Below are 19,821 nucleotides of genomic sequence, written 5' to 3'. Positions count from 1 at the left end.
CTTTGGGTATACACATATTTTTATCTCTTTTGGTAAATATCTAAGATTAGACCTGCTGGCTTGAGAGATATAGATTTTGATACCAGTTCTGCCACTAATTTGTTACTTTAGGTACAATATATACCTTCTCTGATCCTCAGAATCTTCATTTGTAAAAGGAAGGGATTGGACTAGGTTAATCTTTTGAAACTGTGCTCCTACAATCTTCTAGATTCTGAATCTTTTGATGGAGGGAAAGAGGAATAAAAAGTGGACTGTCCCCAGACAGCTTCACTGATGTCTAACTATTGACCTTCTTTATTGGAGTTCATTTGAAGAAGAAAGTGTTCTATGAATAGGAATGCTTAAAACCCATTGGCCTACATGATCTCTAAGATTCCTCTGACTTTGTAACATTTTTGGAGTCTGTGAGAGAAATTGTCTTCTTCCTAACTTCTATGAGTAATGTTCTGGGAACAACATCTAAGGTAACAGAGGAACAATCTTGGGTGAAAATCACCTCTCCTTTCCCTTTATACATGGCCAAAGGTGAAACTAAGCCATAGCTGAGCTGAAATACATCCTGTAAAGGACATTTCAGACTTCTGGTCCATACAGGATGGTGTAGACACACTTCTCTTCAGTTCAGTTCAGTTCAGTTCAGTCACTCAGTCGTGTCTGACTCTTTGCGACCCCATGAATTGCAGCATGCCAGGCCTCCCTGTCCATCACCAGCTGCCGGAGTTTACTCAAACTCATGTCCATCGAGTTGCTGATGCCATCCAGCCATCTCATCCTCTCTCGTCCCCTTCTCCTCCTGCCCCCAATCCCTCCCAGCATCAGGGTCTTTTCCAATGAGTCAACACTTCTTTTAGCTAAGTATAATTACAAACCCTGGAAATAACATAAAAGGCAACCAAAGTAAAAGTCTCAAAGGTGACAAGTGAAAGGCAAACTGTTTTTGGACCCCAGAATTAGAAAAATCATGTAGCTGCAGGGTGTCTGATTTCCCCCCACCAACAGAAGATGGCAGCTGGACCTGGTTTTCTTCCTGACCCCCAGGTTAGCAATGGGAACTCCCCAAGTGGCTCAGATGGTAAAGAATCTGCCTGCAATGCAGAAGACCCAGGTTCGATCCCTGAGTCAGGAAGATCCCCTGGAGAAGGAAATGGCAACCACTACAGTCTTCTTGCCTGGAGAATCACATGGACAGAGGAGCCTGGCAGGCTACAGTCCATGGTGTCACAATGAGTCAGACATGACTGAGCACTCATGCATGCACACAGCAATAGAAGACAGCCCAAATAGGCTCGTCCCTCCCCCAGGTCAGATGAAAGTCCTTCTGACAACACCAGGAAAGCTCAGCATCACCAGTAAGGGAATTGATGGGGAGTACCCCAAACAGTGCTTGGTTAGGGAAAGTGCTCTCTTTCCTTGCACAGCCTGAGACTCCCCTCCCCTCCAGAGAAAAACTGAGAGATACCTATGCGGGTGGGTTTCCCAGGTGGTGCAGTGGTAAAGAATCCACCTGCCAATACAGGAAATGCAAGTGATGCAGGTTTGATGCCTGGGTCAGGAAGATTCCCCTGGAGGAGGAAATGCCAACCCACTCAGTATTCTTGCCTGGAGAATCCCATGGACAGAGGAGCCTGGTGGACTACAGTTCATGGGATTGCAAGAGTCGGACACGACTGTGCATCTGAGCACCTAGGTGGGCCATACCAGCAAAGGAGATCTCAGCATAAGTGGCCCAACAGGCCAGGAAGATGCTTCATCCTTGTGGGCCTAAGACGCCCCTCCCCCACCCTCAGACACCTGCCTGCCTGGCTTGGGTAACCCCTTCTGCCCCCTAAGCAACACACAAATGAAAAAATAAAAAAATCTCTGCCAAAAAGAGACACTTCTAAAGAAGAGGATATATAGATGGTGAATAAGCACATATTTGTATCATTAGCCATCAGGGAAATACAGATTAAAAAATCATGATACCAAATGCTGGTGAGGATGTGGAGAAACTGTGTCACTCGCACATTGCTGGTGGGAATATAAAATGGTTGTGTGACTCTGGAAAACAGTTTGACAGTTTCTTAAAAAAAGCTAAATCTGCAACTACCATATGACCTTGGACATTTATCCCAGAGAAATGAAAACTTATGTTTCCATAAAAATCTGCATACAGATGTTCATAGCAGCTTTGTTCATAAAAGCGCCAAACTGGAAACAAGCCAGATGCCTTTCAACTGGTAAATGGTTAAGTAAGCTGTGGTACATCCAAACTATGGAACACTACACAGCATTAAGAAGGAATGAACTACTGATACACACAACATCTTGGGTGAATCTCCAGAAAAAAAGCCAGTCCCCAAAGGCTATGTACCGTGTGATTCCATGTATATAATTTTTTTGAAATGATAGAGTTTAGAAAGGAGAACAGATTACTGGTTACTGGGTCCTACATGTTAAGGACGAGGGTTTGGAGAGAAAGAAGATGAGGGTTATAGAAAGAGGTCGGTGAGGTTATGAAAGGACAATGAAGTGATCTTTGTGGTTATGGAGGTGGTTTTTTATCCTGACCATGGGGGTAGTCACAAGAACCTACACAGGGAATGAAACTGTATTAAAACTAAACATGTGCACACACAAACGAGTACAAGTAAAATTGGGGGAATCTGGATAAGATGGATATATTGTATTAATGTCATCACCCTGATACTGTCTTAGAGTTTTGCAATCTGTCACCATTGAGGGAAAATAGTGAGTAAAAGGTACACAGGTGTTTTCAGTATTATCTCCTAAAACAGCATGTGAATCTACGATTATCTCAATAAAAAGTTCAATTAAAAAAGAAGCGCATTTCAGAAGCAAAGAAGTAGATGGGGGACACATAGTCCAACACTAGGAAGAGAGGATGTTCCAGGGAGGCAGGGCGGCTCTTCACTCCTAGAGAGGATAATGATGGGGGAGGTTTCCTTGACAGCTTGTGAGATGCAGGTGGCCGCAACTTTCTGCTCCTAAAGAGAGTTCTTTAAAAAAAGGCAAAATGGTTGTCTGAGGAGGCCTTACAAATAGCTATGAAAAGAAGAGATGCAAAAGGCAAAACAGAAAAGGAAAGATATACCCATGTGAATGCAGAGTTCCAAAGAATAGCAAGGGGAGATAAGAAAGCCATCCTCAGCGATCAATGAAAAGAAATAGAGGAAAACAATAGAATGGGAAAAACTAGAGATCTCTTCAAGGAAATTAGAGATACCAAGGGAACTTTTCATGCAAAGATGTGCAAAATAAAGGACAGAAATGGTATGGACCTAACAGAAGCAGAAGATATTAAGAACAGGTGGCAAGAATACACAGAAGAACTATACAGAAAACATCTTCATGACCCAGATAATCATGACGGCGTGGTCACTCACCTAGAGCCAGACATCCTGGAATGAGAAGTCAAGTAGGCCTTAGGGAGCATCACTATGAACAAAGCTAGTGGAGGTAATGGAATTCCAGTTGAGCTATTTCAAATCCTAAAAGATGATGCTGTGAAAGTTCTGCACTCAATATGCCAGCAAATTTGGAAAACTCATCAGTGTCCACAGGACTGGAAAATGTCTGTTTTCATTCCAATTCCAAAGAAAGGCAATGCCAAAGAATGTTCAAGTTACTGCACAATTGCACTCATCTCACAGGCTAGCAAAGTAATGCTCAAAATTCTCCAAGTCAGGCTTCAACAGTACATGAACCATGAACTTCCAGATGTTCAAGTTGGATTTAGAAAAGGCAGAGGAACCAGAGATCAAATTGCCAACATCCATTGGATCATCAAAAAAGTAAGAGTTCCAGAAAAACATCTACTTCTTCTTTATTGACTATGCCAAAGCCTTTGACAGTGTGGAGCACAACAAACTGTTGAAAATTCTTCAAGAGACGGGAATACCAGACCACCTGACCTACCTCCTGAGAAATCTGTATGCAGGTCAAGAAGCAACAGTTAGAACTGGACATGGAACAACAGACTGGTTCCAAATCAAGAAAGGAGTACGTCAAGGCTGTGTATTGTCACCCTGCTTATTTAACTTATTTGCAGATTACATCATGAGAAATGCTGGATTGGATGAAGCACAAGCTGGAATCAAGATTGCAGGGAGAAATATCAATAACCTCAGATATGCAGATGATACCACCCTTATGGCAGAAAGCAAAGGAGAAATAAAAAACCACTTGATGAAAGTGAAAGAGGAGAGTGAAAAAGTTGGGTTAAAATTCAACATTCAGACAACTAAGATCATGGCATCTGGTCCTATCACTTCATGGCAAATAGATGGGGAAACAATGGAAACAGTGACAGACTTTATGTTTTTGGGCTACAAAATCACTGCAGATGGTGACTGCAGCCATGAAATTAAAAGATGATTGCTCCTTGGAAGAAAAGTTATTTGCAATCTAGATAGCATATTAAAAAGCAGAGACAGTACTTTGCCAACAAAGGTCCATCTAGTCAAAGCTATGGCTTTTCCAGTAGTCATGTGTGGATGTGAGAGTTGGACTATAAAGAAAGCTGAGTGCCAAAGAACTGATGTTTTTGAACTGTGGTGTTGGAGAAGACTCTTGAGAGCCCCTTTAACTGCAAGGAGATCCAACCAGTCCCTGAAAGGAAATCAGTCCTGAACATTCATTGGAAGGACTGATGCTGAAAGTGAAACTCCAATACTTTGACCACCTGATGAGAAGAACTGACTCATTAGAAAGGACCCTGATGCTGGGAAAGATTGAAGGTGGGAGGAGAAGGGGATGACAGAAGATGAGATGGTTGGATGGCATCACTGACTCAGTGGGCATGAGTTTGAGTAGACTCTGGGAGTTGATGATGGACAGGGAAGCCTGGTGTGCTGCAGTCTATGGGGTCTCAAAGAGTCAGACACGACTGAGTGACTGAACTGAACTGAATTGAATGCTCTTTATTTAAATTTGAAAAATGAGGTAGCCTGCTTTTGTTTGGGCCTGCCACTGAAGGAGACTGTAATTAGTGAAGTATTTTCAGGAGCACTAGGGCTCCTACCATTAGTCATACCGGATCCAGGACGTTTTAATTGCCCTTTTATAACGAGTGGCTTGACAGACACTTTTGTCTTCACTTGATGTGTTAGAAAAAAAAAAAATCCCACAACTGAAACACCACAGCTTAGAAGAAACATCCTTTTGAGAAAGGATGTCTTGAATATAACATCACATCACTGATGGAATTTAATTATAGGAACACTTAAGTTTAGTACCTTGTAGCCAGTTTTTACACTTGCGATTTTTGGTTGCTTTAATATATTTACTCAGTATGCCAGATGTAACTTAATCCTTCTAAATACCGAGTCTACAGGGAAGTTTCAGCTCCAAGTCAAGGCTGACTACAGGAGACAAGAGATGATCTAACTTGCAAGGCTGTTGCAAATTGCCAAGAGGTGATGACAAGGCAATGGTGTAGGGGATTCCTAGTGCTCGGCCCATTCCACTCTTCAGGGCCAGTATGCTCCTACCTCAACTGCTGGGAATATCAGCCACTGATGGCTTACAGATGAGCCCTTCCCAGACTTTTAGTGGGTTTCAGGGAACTCCCTCTCCTGAGATGAGGTGGCCTCCCAGTGGGACATGGGGTCAAAGATTGGCAGAGCCTCAGTTGAGGACAATTCTAAGGGGCTGTCTCAGCTCCAAGAGTCCCAATAGGATCTGCTGAGGTATCGGTTGCAAATACCTTTTGGGTCAGTTTCCCCTTCCTCACTCCCTTATATGTGTATCTCCTGAGGTCACTCCTCACTGAACCTTCTTCATACAGCTCTCCATTAGAGTCAGGCTTCCCAGATGGCTCAGTGGTAAAGAATCTGCCTGCAATGCCAGAGACATGGGTTCAATCCCTGGGTCGGGAAGATCCCCTGGAGGAGGGCTTGGCAACCTACTCCAGTATCCTTGTCTAGAGAATCCCATGGACAGATGAGCCTGGATGGCTACAGTCCATGGGGTCACCAAGAGTCAGATACGACTCAGTACACAAACAGTGGCCACAGCTCCATCAGAGTTGAACCTCATGGGAACTCACTCTAAGATAGTATCTTTGATTGGGTTCCTTGAAAGCAGAGCCTGAGGGGGACTTGGTTGCAAGTGGTTTATTAGGGAGGTGGCCCTAGGTGTCAAGAATGAGGGAGCAGGAGGGTTAAACAGGAAAGAAGTCAGTTAAAAACTGTCTCATTGAGCTGGTGATGGCTGTGGGCACCCCGGGATGGATCTCTGTGGAGATGTCTGAGGAACATGTAGAATGTGGCTGAGATTTGTCTCACCAAATAATGGGAAGCTGGGGGCTTTTATCCATATACTGTTCCTCCCTATTAAAGGTTTGTCCCTAGGGACACTAATCTGGTGGTCCGGTGTATGACAGCCATTTCTCAGGGTATCCAAGAATACAGAAACTCAAAGAGGACCAGCAGATATGTGAGGTGGGATGCATGGTAGCTGGAAAGGACATTGTTCACCAGAGTTCAGCCAAAGTCTGAGGTGGCTGAAGGTTGGTGATGTGGGGCTCTCAATGAGTCTGCTGCTCAGGGGAAAGAGTGCCAGCATTTTTATTTGACAGGAGTTCAAGAAGCTCCTTTACTGTGCCCATCCTTGCATGGAAATGTTCCCTTGAAAATGAAAAGTGCAAGTCGCTCAGTCATGTCTGATTCTTTGTGACCCCATGGACTATACAGTCTCCAGGCCAGAATACTGGAGTGGGTAGCCTTTCCCTTTTCCAGGGGATCTTCCCAACCCAGGGATCAAACCCAGGTCTCCCACATTGCAGGAGGATTCTTTACCAGCTGAGTCACAAGGGAAGCCCAGGAATACTGGAGTGGGTAGCCTATCCCTTCTCCAGTGAATCTCCCCGATCCAGGAATTGAACCAGGGTCTCCTGGATTGCAGCAGATTGTTTACCAACTGAGCTATCAGCGAAGCCTAACGTTCCCTTGATAACGCCCATTTTCTTGAAGAGATCTCTAGCCTTTCCCATCCTATTTCATTGCCCTCTATTTCTTTGTGTTGTTTATTTATGAAGTCCTTCTTATCTCCCATTGCTATTCTCATGAAAAACATAGCATGTTAAAAAGCAGAGACATCACTTTGCTGACACAGCTCTGTATAGTCAAATCTATGGTTTTTCCAGTAGATATGTATTCATGTGAAAGTTGGACCATAAAGAAGGCTGAGCACCAAAGAATTGATGCTTTCAAACTGTGGTGCTGGAGAAGACTCCTGAGAGTCTCTTGGATGGCAAGGAGATGAAACCAGCCAATTCTAAAGGAAATCAACCCTGAATATTCATTGGAAGGACTGATGCTGAAGCTGAACCTCCAATACATTGGCCACCTGATTCGAAGAGCCAACTCATTGGAGAAGACCCTGATGCAGGGAAAGATTGAAGGCAGGAGGAGAAGGGGACGACAGAAGGCAACATGGTTGGATGGCATCACTGACTCAATGGACATGAGTTTGAGCAAACTCCGGGAGATAGTGAAGGACAGGGAAGCCTGGTGTGCTGCAGTCCATGGGCTCGCAAAGAGTAGGTCACGGCTTAGTAACTGAACAACAACAAGAAGAAGCTCCTACATTGCAGGGTGAATTTCCAGGGTGAAGCTCTATCCTTTCATACTGAGCTTCTGTATATGGCACAGAATTATGAGTGGAAAGAAAGGTTCAAAAACAGATCAGTTAAAAGGTCTTTTGTTTACTTGCCTGCTGAGCTGGTTGAGCAGTCAGTTATTTTATTGGTCCCACTTCTCTGTGTCAAGCTGCCGCTGCTGCTAAGTCGTTTCAGTTGTGTCTGACTCTGTGCAGCTGCAGAGACAGCAGCCCACCAGGCTCCCCCGTCCCTGAGATTCTTCAGGCAAGAACACTGGAGTGGGTTGCCATTTCCTTCTCCAATGCATGAAAGTGAAAAGTGAAAGTGAAGTCGCTCAGTCGTGTCTGACTCTTAGTGACCCCATGGACTGCAGCCTACCAGGCTCCTCCGTCCATGGGATTTTTCCAGGCAAGAGTACTGGAGTGGGGGTGTCAAGCTAGACATGTAAAAAATAGGTACTGATGTGAAGTCCTAGGACATCCAAATTGTGTTTAGATGTGCTTACCTTCAGGAATTGAAAGAGAAAATAAGATTGCTTTCTAAAAAAAAAAAAAAATACACAGGAGAAGACCAATTGAGAAAACATCAGGGGCTAATCTAGGTCCACTTCGAAGTGTTCAGGCCAGTGGCTCTCAAAGCATGGTCCTCAGACCAGCAGCAGCAGTATCACGTGGTGACTTTTAGAAATAGAAATTATTGGGACTCCCCTGGTGATCCAGTGGCTAAGACTCTGTGCTCCCAGTGCAGGGGCACAGGTTCAATTCCTGGTCGGGGAGCTAGATCCCACATGCTGCAACTAAAGATCCTTTATACTGCAATGAAAACCAAAAATAGCCAAATAAATAAATAAATAAAAGTTAAAACAAAAAGAAATGGACATTATTGGGTCCCACCACAGACCTACTGAATCTGAAACCCTGGGGATGGGGCCCAGCTGTCTGTGCTTTCACAAGCTCCTCCAGGGATTCTGATGTGAGCTAACGTCAAAGAACTACCTGTCTGATTTCAGATCATTCACTTGTACCCATGATTTCAGCAGCCAAACCATGGATTTAATTCACAAATTTTGCTCCAGGTAGGCAGGTTTAGAAATGAAGGGGCATAAAGTGAGAAGTTATTCAACAGCCATTCCCTTTGCTAGCCTCTGTATTGCATGGGTATACTATGAAGACAAATTTTAAAGATGTTTAAACCATCTGGAAGGTGACTTTTAATCTTTTATGTCTCTGTTGTCAGCTATTGTCTACTTCTGTCCTCCCCACCCACAAAACACTCATCATCAGCAATGTGTCAAGCATTCTTAACAGATATTCGGGATGTAGCAGTGAGTGAAACAGACAAAAATTCTTGTCTTCATGGAGCATGAGGTCTGATGTGTGTGTGTAAGATGCAGTATGTGTATGTGTGTAAATCATCATTAAATATAAAATAAATTACAGAGTATATTTACTGCTGCTGCTGCTGCTATGTCGCTTCAGTCGTGTCCGACTCTGTGCGACCCCATAGACGGCAGCCCACCAGGCTCCTCCGTCCATGGGATTTTCCAGGCAAGAGTACTGGAGTGGGGTGCCATTGCCTTCTCTGACAGAGTATATTAGAAGATGGTAAATGCTATGGAGAAAAATAAGGCAAGAGGGGTGGATAGAGAGTGCAGGAATGGTGGTGGAGGGGGTTGCAATGTTAAATAAGGTGCTTGGGGAACCTTCACCTTGGTAACACTGGAACCAAGTTTGTAAGGAGATGAGGGGGTGAGCAGTGCAGATAATTAGGGGAATGTAAGTTCCAGGTGGAAGACCAGCAGGATCAAACAGGTGCCCCGAAGTGGGAGTGTGCCTCTAGCATTCAGCATCTGTTCTAAACCTAGGTACAGAGAAAATTCTGGGTGACAGGAGAGTTTCATTTGCAACTGTCTGTAATTGACCTGCTAAACCCAGCTGGTTTTGAAAGTGGAGGCATGTGCATCTGTGCTTAAAGTGATGGTGGGAGCTATTGTGAGGTCCATTTTATATATAATATATATTTATAAGTTTATCTATACTTACATTTATAGTCTTATTTGTGTAGTATGTATTTGTGAAATTTATTTATAATACAGAATATAAATACAGCTGGGCTGCGGTTTCAAGGAGGCAGGAAACCTGAGTATAAGATGGCACTCATTTCTTCTTACATACCCTTGGTTTTAGAAAGTGTTGTGGAGCCACCTGAGTGCATGAGTGCTCAGTCATGTCTGACTCCTTGTGACCCCATGGACTGTAGCCCACTAGGCTCTTCTGTCTATGGAGTTTTCCAGGCTAGAATACTGGAGTGGGTTGCCATTTCCTCCTCCAGGAGATCTTTATGACCCAAGGATCAAAGCCATGTCTCTTGTGTCTCCTGCATTGGGCAGATGGATTCTTTACCACTGTGCCAAGTCATGTTCAATGATATAAACTCTGAGCCCAGTAGAAGGAATTGCAGACAGTGAAGGAGGCTAACCTTTCAGCCTTGCCTCAACAACTCCTTGCCTTTGTGGCTTTAATTCACTTTTATCTAACTTCAGGCCCTTGAACACTTTTATATCACAAATAACCCCTTGGAAAAATAGTAATGTGGTGTCTTAATGGCCACCCCTTCCTTTTGGTTATGTAAGAAAATTAGTAAGGATCTCAGGGTGGATAATTTTGTTCTAGGTAATCAATCAGGCAGTTCCTTACATGAAGGCAAATAGCAGTTGGGGCTGGAGATCTGGGCTGGTAATAACTACAGGAGAGCTTCAAGTGATTATGAAAGGAGCCTGCTGATGCACAGCTTTGGAGTTTTCTGTGTCAGCACTAAATGTCTTGATTCAGGTTAAACAAAAACCACCACTGCTTGGAATTAGCAGTCCTCAGCACACTCTTTCACAAGCAGTTTGCCAGAGATGATGATTTATTTGGTGCATTAAGCATAAGGGTAACTTTTCTCATTAGTGCTGGGAAGTATTTGGAAGGCAGTCTTGGGTTTCGCCATAGTTGTTGTTCAGTCGCTCAGTTGTGTCTAACTCTTTGTGACCCTATGGACTGCAGTATGCTAGGCTTCCCTGTCCTTCACTATTTCCTGGAGTTTGCTGGAACTCATGTCCATTGAGTTGATGATGCCATCCAACAAAGAGGATGCTTGGTTAACCCCTTTCCTCCTGTCCTCCTTCTTTCCCAGCATCAGGTGGCTAAAGTGTTGGAGCTTCAGCTTCAGCATCAATCCTTTCAATGAATATTCAGGGTTGATTTCCTTTAGGATTGACTGGTTTGATCTCCTTGCAGTCCAAGGGATTTTCACCATAGTAGGCACGGTTATTCTTTCCATGCATTTCCAGACAGCCCCTTGGATTGTGATGCATTCTGTCAACAGGTTTGCAGGAAACCCACGAAATTTAATTAACAGTGGGGTTTATAACTACTGAATTCTGGATGTTGGTTCAATACAATAAACAATGAGAATTCAACACTGAATTATGTACCCTACCATTGGATGTAGAGAACTTCCCTTTTTTTTAATTTTATTTTTTTTAATTTCCCTTTTGAGGAATATTGAAGAAAGCCCTTGTGGAATAAACAAACTAACTTTCCACCTAAAGGAATTAGAAAAAGAAGAACAAATAAAGCCCAGTGTTAGTGGAGGGAAGGAAATAATAAGGGTCAGAGTGGAAATAAATGAAATAGAGATCAAAAAGACAATAGAAAGATCAATAAAACTAAAAGATGGTTCTTTAAAAAGATAAACAAAATTGACAAACCTTTAGGTAGACTCACTAAGAAAAAAAGAGAGGGGGCTCAGATAAAAAATCGGAAATGAAGGAAGACAAATTATAACTGACACCGAAGAAATACAAAGGATCATAGGAGACTACTCTGAACAATTATACGCCAAACAAATTAGACAACCTAAAGTAATGGATAAATTCCTCGAAATGTACAATCTTCCAAGACTAAATCATGAAGAAATCAGAAAAGCTGAACAGACCAATTGCTAGTAAGGAGATTAAGTCAGTAAACAAAAGTTTCACCCCCCAAAAAAAGTTCAGGACCAGGTGGCTTGGCTGGTGAATACTACAAAACATTCAAAGATTTAATACCTATCCTTCTCAAATTCTTCCAAAAAACTGAAGAAGAGGGAACATTCTAAAATTCAGTTTATAAGGTCATAATAATCATGATACTAAGACCGAACAAGGACACCACACAGAAAAGAAACTTACAGGCCAAAATCCCCAATGAATGTAGATGCAAAAATCCTTGACAAAATATTAGCCATCCAAATTCAACAATACACGAAAAGGATCATACACTGTGATCAAGCGGGATTTATTCCAAGGAATGCAAGAATGGTTTGACATCTGCAAATCAATGATACCACATAAACAAAATGAAGGATAAAAATCATATGGTTATTTCAATAGATGCAGAAAAAATATTTGACAGCATTCAACATTGATTTATGATGAAAACTCTCAACAAAGTGGATATAGACGGAGTGTACCACAACAAGATTTCCCAGGTGGCGCTGGTGGTAAAGAACCCGCCTGCCAATGCAGAACACTTAAGAAATGAAGGTTCAGTCCTTGGGTGGGGAAGAACCCCTGGAGAAGGGCATGGCAACCCACTCCAATATTCTTTACCTGGAGAATCCCATGGAGAGAGGAGCCTGGTGAGCTACAGTCCATAGGGTCGCATAGAGTTGGACATGACTGAAGCAACCTAGCATGCACGCACATAGGCACACATGCACTGCAACATAATCAAGGCCAATATATGGCCTTGATACCAAGATTGATACCAAGAGCTAACACTATACTCAATGATTCAATGCTGAAAGCTCCCATAAGCTCAGAAACAAGATAAGGATGCCCATACTTGCCACTTTTATTCAACAGAGTATCAGAAGACCTAGTGAGAGCAGTTGGGCCAGTAAAAGAAATAAAAGGCATCTAAATTATAAAGGAAGAAGTAAAGCTGTTACTGCAGAAGACATGATTTATATATAGAAAATATAAGGACTCCACCCCAAAACTCCCATTAGAACCAATAAACAAATTCGATAGCCCATGTTATGTGTGAAGTGTATAGTTGATTTAACCAGTTCACAGATGAATTCCTAGTTTTCACTTAACTCCTCCCTCTCCCCACATGAAGCCCACAGGCTAGTGGTTGGAAATTTTGAATTAGATGGCTTTCCAGAATGAAGTTTTTTGTACTTCATAGCATTCTACCTCCACCCTCAATGATGCAGTTTGGTGAATGCCAACACTGGCCTTCTGAGGGTGGAGGGATAAGGTAGGAAGAATATCTTCCCTATGACTATTGGAGCCTGCCTGCCTGTGGCAAAGGGAAGAAAGCAGGACCCATCTGGGGTCATTGTGCAAGTTTTCCAGCCTGGTATCATCCGCTGCATCTATATTGCATTGCCAGAGAGTCCCTGGCCTTCGCTCAGCATGACTTCGTGCTGTTTTCTTTTCACTGAGTGGATTTAGTTAAATATTAAGGTCACTGTATTCCAATGTCATCACTTATAATCTCTCCCATGACGATCTTCTCTTGCCTGTGTCATCCATACATGGAGAGCACTTCCTTTAAAGAACAAAGGGCTCAGTGTGGATTTGATTCTGAAAGGGCAACCCAGTTGGAATAAAGGCCCTACTGACCCTGTAACTCATGTTGTGGGTAAGGCTTTATTTTATTTTTGAATCTAATCTCTTGCAAACTTGAATTTCAAAACAAGAAATTCACTCTTCCCCAAAATGTTAGTGAAATGTCTTTGGAGTAGCTCCAGTTGCTTCTCTCACTCCAGTGATGGGTGTGGGTGTTTTATATATCCTGCCATGTGAAGGACTCACACAGACCTTTTAAAGTTAATTAAAAAACCTTCCATGGGCTGCCAGATTTGGGCAGCAGTGCTACTCCATAACCTTTTGTACCAGATTAAAAAACCTCTGACAATCAAGGATGTTGCCAAATTTCAAATGAAGTGTTCAGAGTAAATTCAATAAGCTGTACAATTCAGTCAGCTTCACAGTGACTCCTGTTTCTATCAATAGTTCAGAAAGAGCTGCGAGTTTGATGGGGACTGAATCTCTTCCTTTGAATACCTGCTTACTGTACTGTTCTTTTCTAGAGCACCCCACCCCTGCTGCCCCATCACCCACCATGTTTCCATAACCATAAGAGAGTGTTGTCTGATGTGTCATGGGTGTGCTTTTGACAAAAAGGTTCCTTGTTATATGCAGGATAGGAAACCCTATACACCAGATTACCAATGCACACAGCATATCAAACCTTCTGAGCATTTCTGCAGAAAACGGTTCATTCTCTTTAACACAGTGTTTTCCACTTATGTCTGACCATACTGCCTATTTTTCCTGTGTAACCTTTAACAGCTTCCCAACGCACTTGCAACATCTCACAAAGGACTGGGTCGAAGGCTCTGTGGAATTGAACCTTCTGACACTTAAATCTTGTAAAGTCGTGGTTTGCTGTGATAAGCGCAAAAGATACATCCCCAGCAGAACATACTAGGAGACAGCAGGCTGAGGAGGGATGTTTGGTGAGCAGAAATTGTGAATTTCCCCAGTATCCAGTGGGCCACTTGCTCTGGTTGGTAGTTATCAAATATTTGGAGAGAGATTCGGCCAGGTCATAGGACTGAGCTCTTCGTACTCCCAAATATATCCCCCTAAAACACCCCCTTGTATGTATGGTTGTAAAAATTGTCTTTTGCAAACCACCTCACCATCATCTGTCATGTGGCTATGACTTTTACATCACCAGCACCATCTGTCTCCTTTGTCCACTGTGTATATAGTAAAGAGCAGACATCACTGGTGTGCAGTGACCTTGCAACTATGTAAGGAAGACCAGTCTGTGGAGACACATGCTTAGTTCTTTTTTGTTAAGTATTTATTTATTTGGCTGAGTCAGATCTTAGTTGTAGCACCCATGCTTAGTTGCACCATGGCATGTGGGATCTTACTTCCCCAAGCAGGGATCGAACCCAAGACTCCTCATTGCAAGGCTGATTCTTAATCACTGGACCACTAGGGAAGTTGCACATATACTTAGTTCTTTATGAGGTTTAAGTGAAACTCAGCACCACAAGGAAATCAACCCTGAATATTCATTGGAAGGATTGAAGCTGAACCTGAAGCTCCAATACTTTGGCCACCAGATGGGAAGAACCAACTTACTGGAAAAGATGCTGATTCTGGGAAAGATGGAGGGCAGGAGGAGAAGGGGTGACAGAGGATGAGATGGTTGGATGGCATCATCAATTCAATGGACATCAGTTAGAGCAAACTCCAGGAGACAGTGAAGGATAAGGAAGCCTGGCGTGCTGCAGTCCATGGGGTTGCAAAGGTTTGGACATAGTTGAGTGACTGAACAACAACAGCACCACAGACCTGACCAAGGTACAGTCCAGAACTAGTGTTTTGTGGAGCACACTTTGATCTGTCATTACTGGTTTGTAAGCTCCCAACTGCCTGGGTCAGTAGAAACTGGAGAACACTCAATACAGTTTGAATTCTTTAGTAAGGTCAGAGTCAAGGGCCCAGCAGAGAATAAGTGGCACTTTTAAAGCAATTTAACTAGAAGAGAGATTAATGGAGAACTTATTGGGGTGGGAATGAGGTTGAGGCATCTAACAGGGAATGGGAAGGCACCAAGAGAATAGCAACATCAGGAAGCTATTACTACCCTAGGACTTCCTCTTTTTAAAGCAAATTCATCATTTTTTTAATGAAAATAAAATTAAATGACAGTCAAATGACACAATTAAAAGCCAGACCAAAGTCAGACCAAACTTCTGTATTTCTTGAAAGAAACCATGTCTGAAGACAAATTTTGAAATTAAGCCTCTGTCTTATTGTAGTTAAAGAAAATAATAATTATAATTAATGGACTATAGGCATACATAGGCCAGCTCTAGAGAACAGAGAGACCCTTATAAAAGCTTGCAGATGCTCTCTCAGTCATGTCCGACTCTTTGTGACCCCATGGACTGTAGCCCACAAGGCTCTTCTGTCCCTGGGGTTTTCCAGCAAGCATACTGGAATGGGTTGCCATTTCCTCCTCTAAGAGACCTTCCTGACCCAGGGATCGAACCCGGGTCACCTGCGTCTCCTGCGTTGGCCGACAGATTCTTTACTGCTGAGCCACAAAGCTTACCTATGTAGTATTTTTACACCTCATCTGACTCCATCTTCATACGTGGCAACAAAAACAACAAAAGGAGTTTCACAAGAATTGTCTGAGGGTTCTAGACAAATAGCGCTAAGAGTCTTCACAAATCAAGGCCATATATTTAATTTAATTGTAAGTTTAAAAGCAAGTAATGCATTACTAGTACATACTTTAAGAGTAAATGTTTTGAGAAGTACTTATAAATTCTAAAAAGATTAAGGGCATTCCTTGCAATCTGATATTATACACACACACACACACACACACACACACACACATATTCCCTGATGTTTGAATGTCTCTGCTCTATTTTTTTCATTTATTTATTTTTGGACATAACATGCAGCATATAAGGTCTTCCCTGACCAGGAAGGGAAGAGGTGAATATTAAGAGGTCATTGGGAACATACTGCATTGGGAGCACAGAGTCTTAGCTACTGGATTGCCAGAGAAGTCCTATTCTGATATCTTTCTTGAGTGAGAGCAACAATGAATAAGAACAGTGAGTTCACACAAGGAATGCAGTGCCCTTGTGATCACAGTTTAAATGGGTACAGGTGCACACATTCTTAGAATTAAATAAATTAAATAACAACAGTGAAGTATAGATTCTTAGCTATATAAAAATGTAGTTTTTGAGATGAATACCAAAGCATAGCAAGACTAGTTTAATCAACTTTATTCCTACAAACTCTCACATTTCTAGGTTAAGTCTGGTCATTGATCTATTTTTGATGAAGTTGATGTGAAACTTGACATTTTACAGATTGAATAGGATCTACACTTCTTTAGGAAGGCTTAATTAAAGTACTTTTAGGTTTATTTGTCACTTCTAGACCATTGCTCCCTTCCCATCTCTTTTGAGCGTGTATCATCCTCTCCCTTTTTCCCTTGGGATCATCAATTAACCTCCAGTGTACTCTCCTATTCATTTATTGAAGATTTTAGCTCCCATGTCACAATTTTCATCCCCATTATTCTGGGGGTAAATTAAAAGTCCCATGGAAAGTGAAAATGTTAGTCACTCAGTCATGTCTGACTCTTTGTGATCTCATGGAGTGTAGCTCACCAGCTTCCTCTGTCCATGGACTTCTCCAGGCAAGAATACTGGAGTGGGTTGCCATTTCCTTCTCCAGGGAATCTTCCCGATCCAGGGATTGAATCCGGGCCTCTGACACTGCAGGCAGATTCTTTAACATCTGAACCACCAGGGAAGCCCATAGAGATGGCTACTCAGTTCTTTGAACTCTTTGTATTCAATGACTGTCTCACCCACCATTCTCCAGCCCCCAAATTCCAGTCACCCTGGGCACCATCATCATTGAAAATCACTTGATCTCCATATTTACTCTTTGAACAGGTTCTCCTCCTTGTCCCATGGAAAGCTTCATTTTCTGGTTCCTTTGCAGTATGGGACCATGTGAGTAGTCTGGCCAATGGCCCAAAACCTGTATAAATGAATTTCATGCTTTCTTCCCGTGCCACAACCACTGAGGCAGGTGCATACTATATAGATGGCCCAACTTTCAGATAACTGAGGCACTGTGGCAGAAATCCCTGCTGATCTGCATAGTACACATTATATAAGTGAGAAAAAAATTGTATCTTAAACCAGTGCAATTTTGGAGTTTATTTTTACGACAGCAATACTTACCTTATAGTGACTAATGCACTCTTCTGCCCACTACCCTCTAGTCATTTGCCTGACTACCATCTACCAAAACTGCTTTTGATAAGGTCACCATGTCCTCCATATTGTTAAGCACAATGACTACTTTTTAGTCCTATTTTAATTTACCTCTCAATAGCATTGCATACAGCCTATCATTCTCCAATCTAGAAATATTCCACTCCCTTGGTTTCTATGACACCAGATTCTCTTGGTCACTTCTTCTTGGTAACTTTTCCTGGCTCCTCTTTTCCTTTCTTCTTGGTAGTCTGGCTCCTCTTTTTCTTTCTTTACCTTTTGGAGTTCCTCAAAACTCAGGCTTTATAGTTTTAGCCATACTGGCCTTCTCTCAATTCTTTGACAGAACCACACTTTCTGCCTCTGACCTTTACACTTCTTAGCCAGGAGCAAAGAGGGGAATGGAAATGTTAAGTCAGATGGAAGGAAGGGAAAAATATTCCAGAGAAACTCCTAAATTGTAGATTTCATCTTAACTACCAGTTCTTCAGGGATTATGTCCCTCACATCTCCAAACTAAGTTGTGTCCCCCTAATTATTCTCTCTGATAGTACCCTGAATGTTTTCTTTATAGCATTTACCATATATTATTGTAATTATAATTATTTGTGTAATTATTAAGTATCTGTCTCCCTTATTAATATGCAAGTTTCTTAAGGGTTGTTTCTGTTTTGCCTACTGTTGTATTTTTGGTGGTTATCACAGTGCTTGGTTCATAGTAGATGATCAGTAAATTTTTGTTGAATGATTATTACATGACTGGTAGTTCTCATCTTTGCTATTATACTTTTATGAAACATAATGCATTTTTCAAAGGCATATGGAGCAAGAGTATGGCCACATGGTCAGAAATCCCAGTTTAATCCTGGAAATCATATACATCTTCAAATTCCAGGGACTGCATATCTTTTTAGGGGGGCATAGTTCATGTTTGCTTCCCTGTTAGCTCAGCTGGTTAAGAATCTGCCTGCAATGCAGGAGACCACGGTTCAATTCCTGGGTTGGGAAGATCTGCTGGAGAAGGGATAGGCTACCCACTCCAGTATTCTTGGGCTTGTTTAGCCTAAACAGTTCCTCTTGAAATTGTGTCACTCATAGGACAGATGGTTAATAATTCTGATACATTGTGAGGTTTGCCTTCCAAATAAAGCTGCAGAAATTTGAAGTATAATGCATAAAAGTGTATGAATCTCTTCTGCAATTGCAATTTTGTTTCTACCTAATAGTTTTATAATTTTTTAAAGTTTGCTGTACTACACTGAACTCAGAGGTTTCTATACAAAATAACTGGAATATTAATGTCAATTTGCTCCATCAGTTTGAATGTGAAAACTTGTACTTCCTTAACTAAACAGCCAAGGCAGCCTCCCTCACCCCACTCTTGTAGAACTTTTTGATAAGACAAAAATTAATCTGTGGAATTAATTTGGATGCCTGGATTATATATGTTTTTTAAGAGATTTGCTGAGTGGCATATTTTCACTTTTCTGTCAAATAGCTTTTCAGTAAGTACACTGACATGAATAAATTAATGATTTTTGATAACTTCCTCCATCTCTCACTCAGAGAGCCATATTTGCAAGTTTAATAGTATATATTCTTCTTACAAATGTTGTAGTGAAAGCGGTACACAACTACCTTCTATTTCACTCAAAAGGAAAAAGAAAAATTTCTAACCTCAAGATTATCTCAATAGATGCAGAGGAAGCTATTTGATAAAATCCAAAATCCATTCATAGTAAAAAAATATTCTCAACAAGTTGGAAATAGAAGGAAACATCCTCAGCCAGGTAAAGAAGCTGTGCAAGTACCCTACAGCTAACATCATACTTAATGGTGCAAGACTAAATGCTTTCCTCTAAAGACTGGGAACAAGGCAAGTCTTTCTTCTCTTACCCCTTCCTATTGGACATGTACTTGAAGTTTTAGTGCAATAAGGCAAGGAAAAGAGGTAAGAGGCATCCAGATTGAAAAGGCAGGAGTAAACCAATCTTAATTAGAAAATAGCACAATTCAGTATATAGAAACTGCTATGATATCCACAAAAGTTACTGGTAGAATTAACAAACCCCTTAAGCAAGGTCATAGGATATACTATCAATGTAAAAAAAATCTTATTTGTAAGCAATAAACAATTCAAAAATTAAATTAAGAAAAAAATCTCATTCACAATAGCATAAGAAGAAGAAAATACTTAGAAATAAATGTAACAAAACGGCAAGAATTCTATGCTGAAAACTTTAAAACATTGCCTACAGAAATGAAAGAGGATCTTAGAAAATGGAGAGACATTGCATGTTTATAGATTGGAAGTCTCAATATTATTAAGATGGCAA

This window comes from Dama dama, chromosome X (genome assembly GCF_033118175.1).
Source record: "Dama dama isolate Ldn47 chromosome X, ASM3311817v1, whole genome shotgun sequence".
NCBI classification, from domain to species: domain Eukaryota; kingdom Metazoa; phylum Chordata; class Mammalia; order Artiodactyla; family Cervidae; genus Dama; species Dama dama.
Note: the sequence above shows the minus strand (reverse complement) of the source record.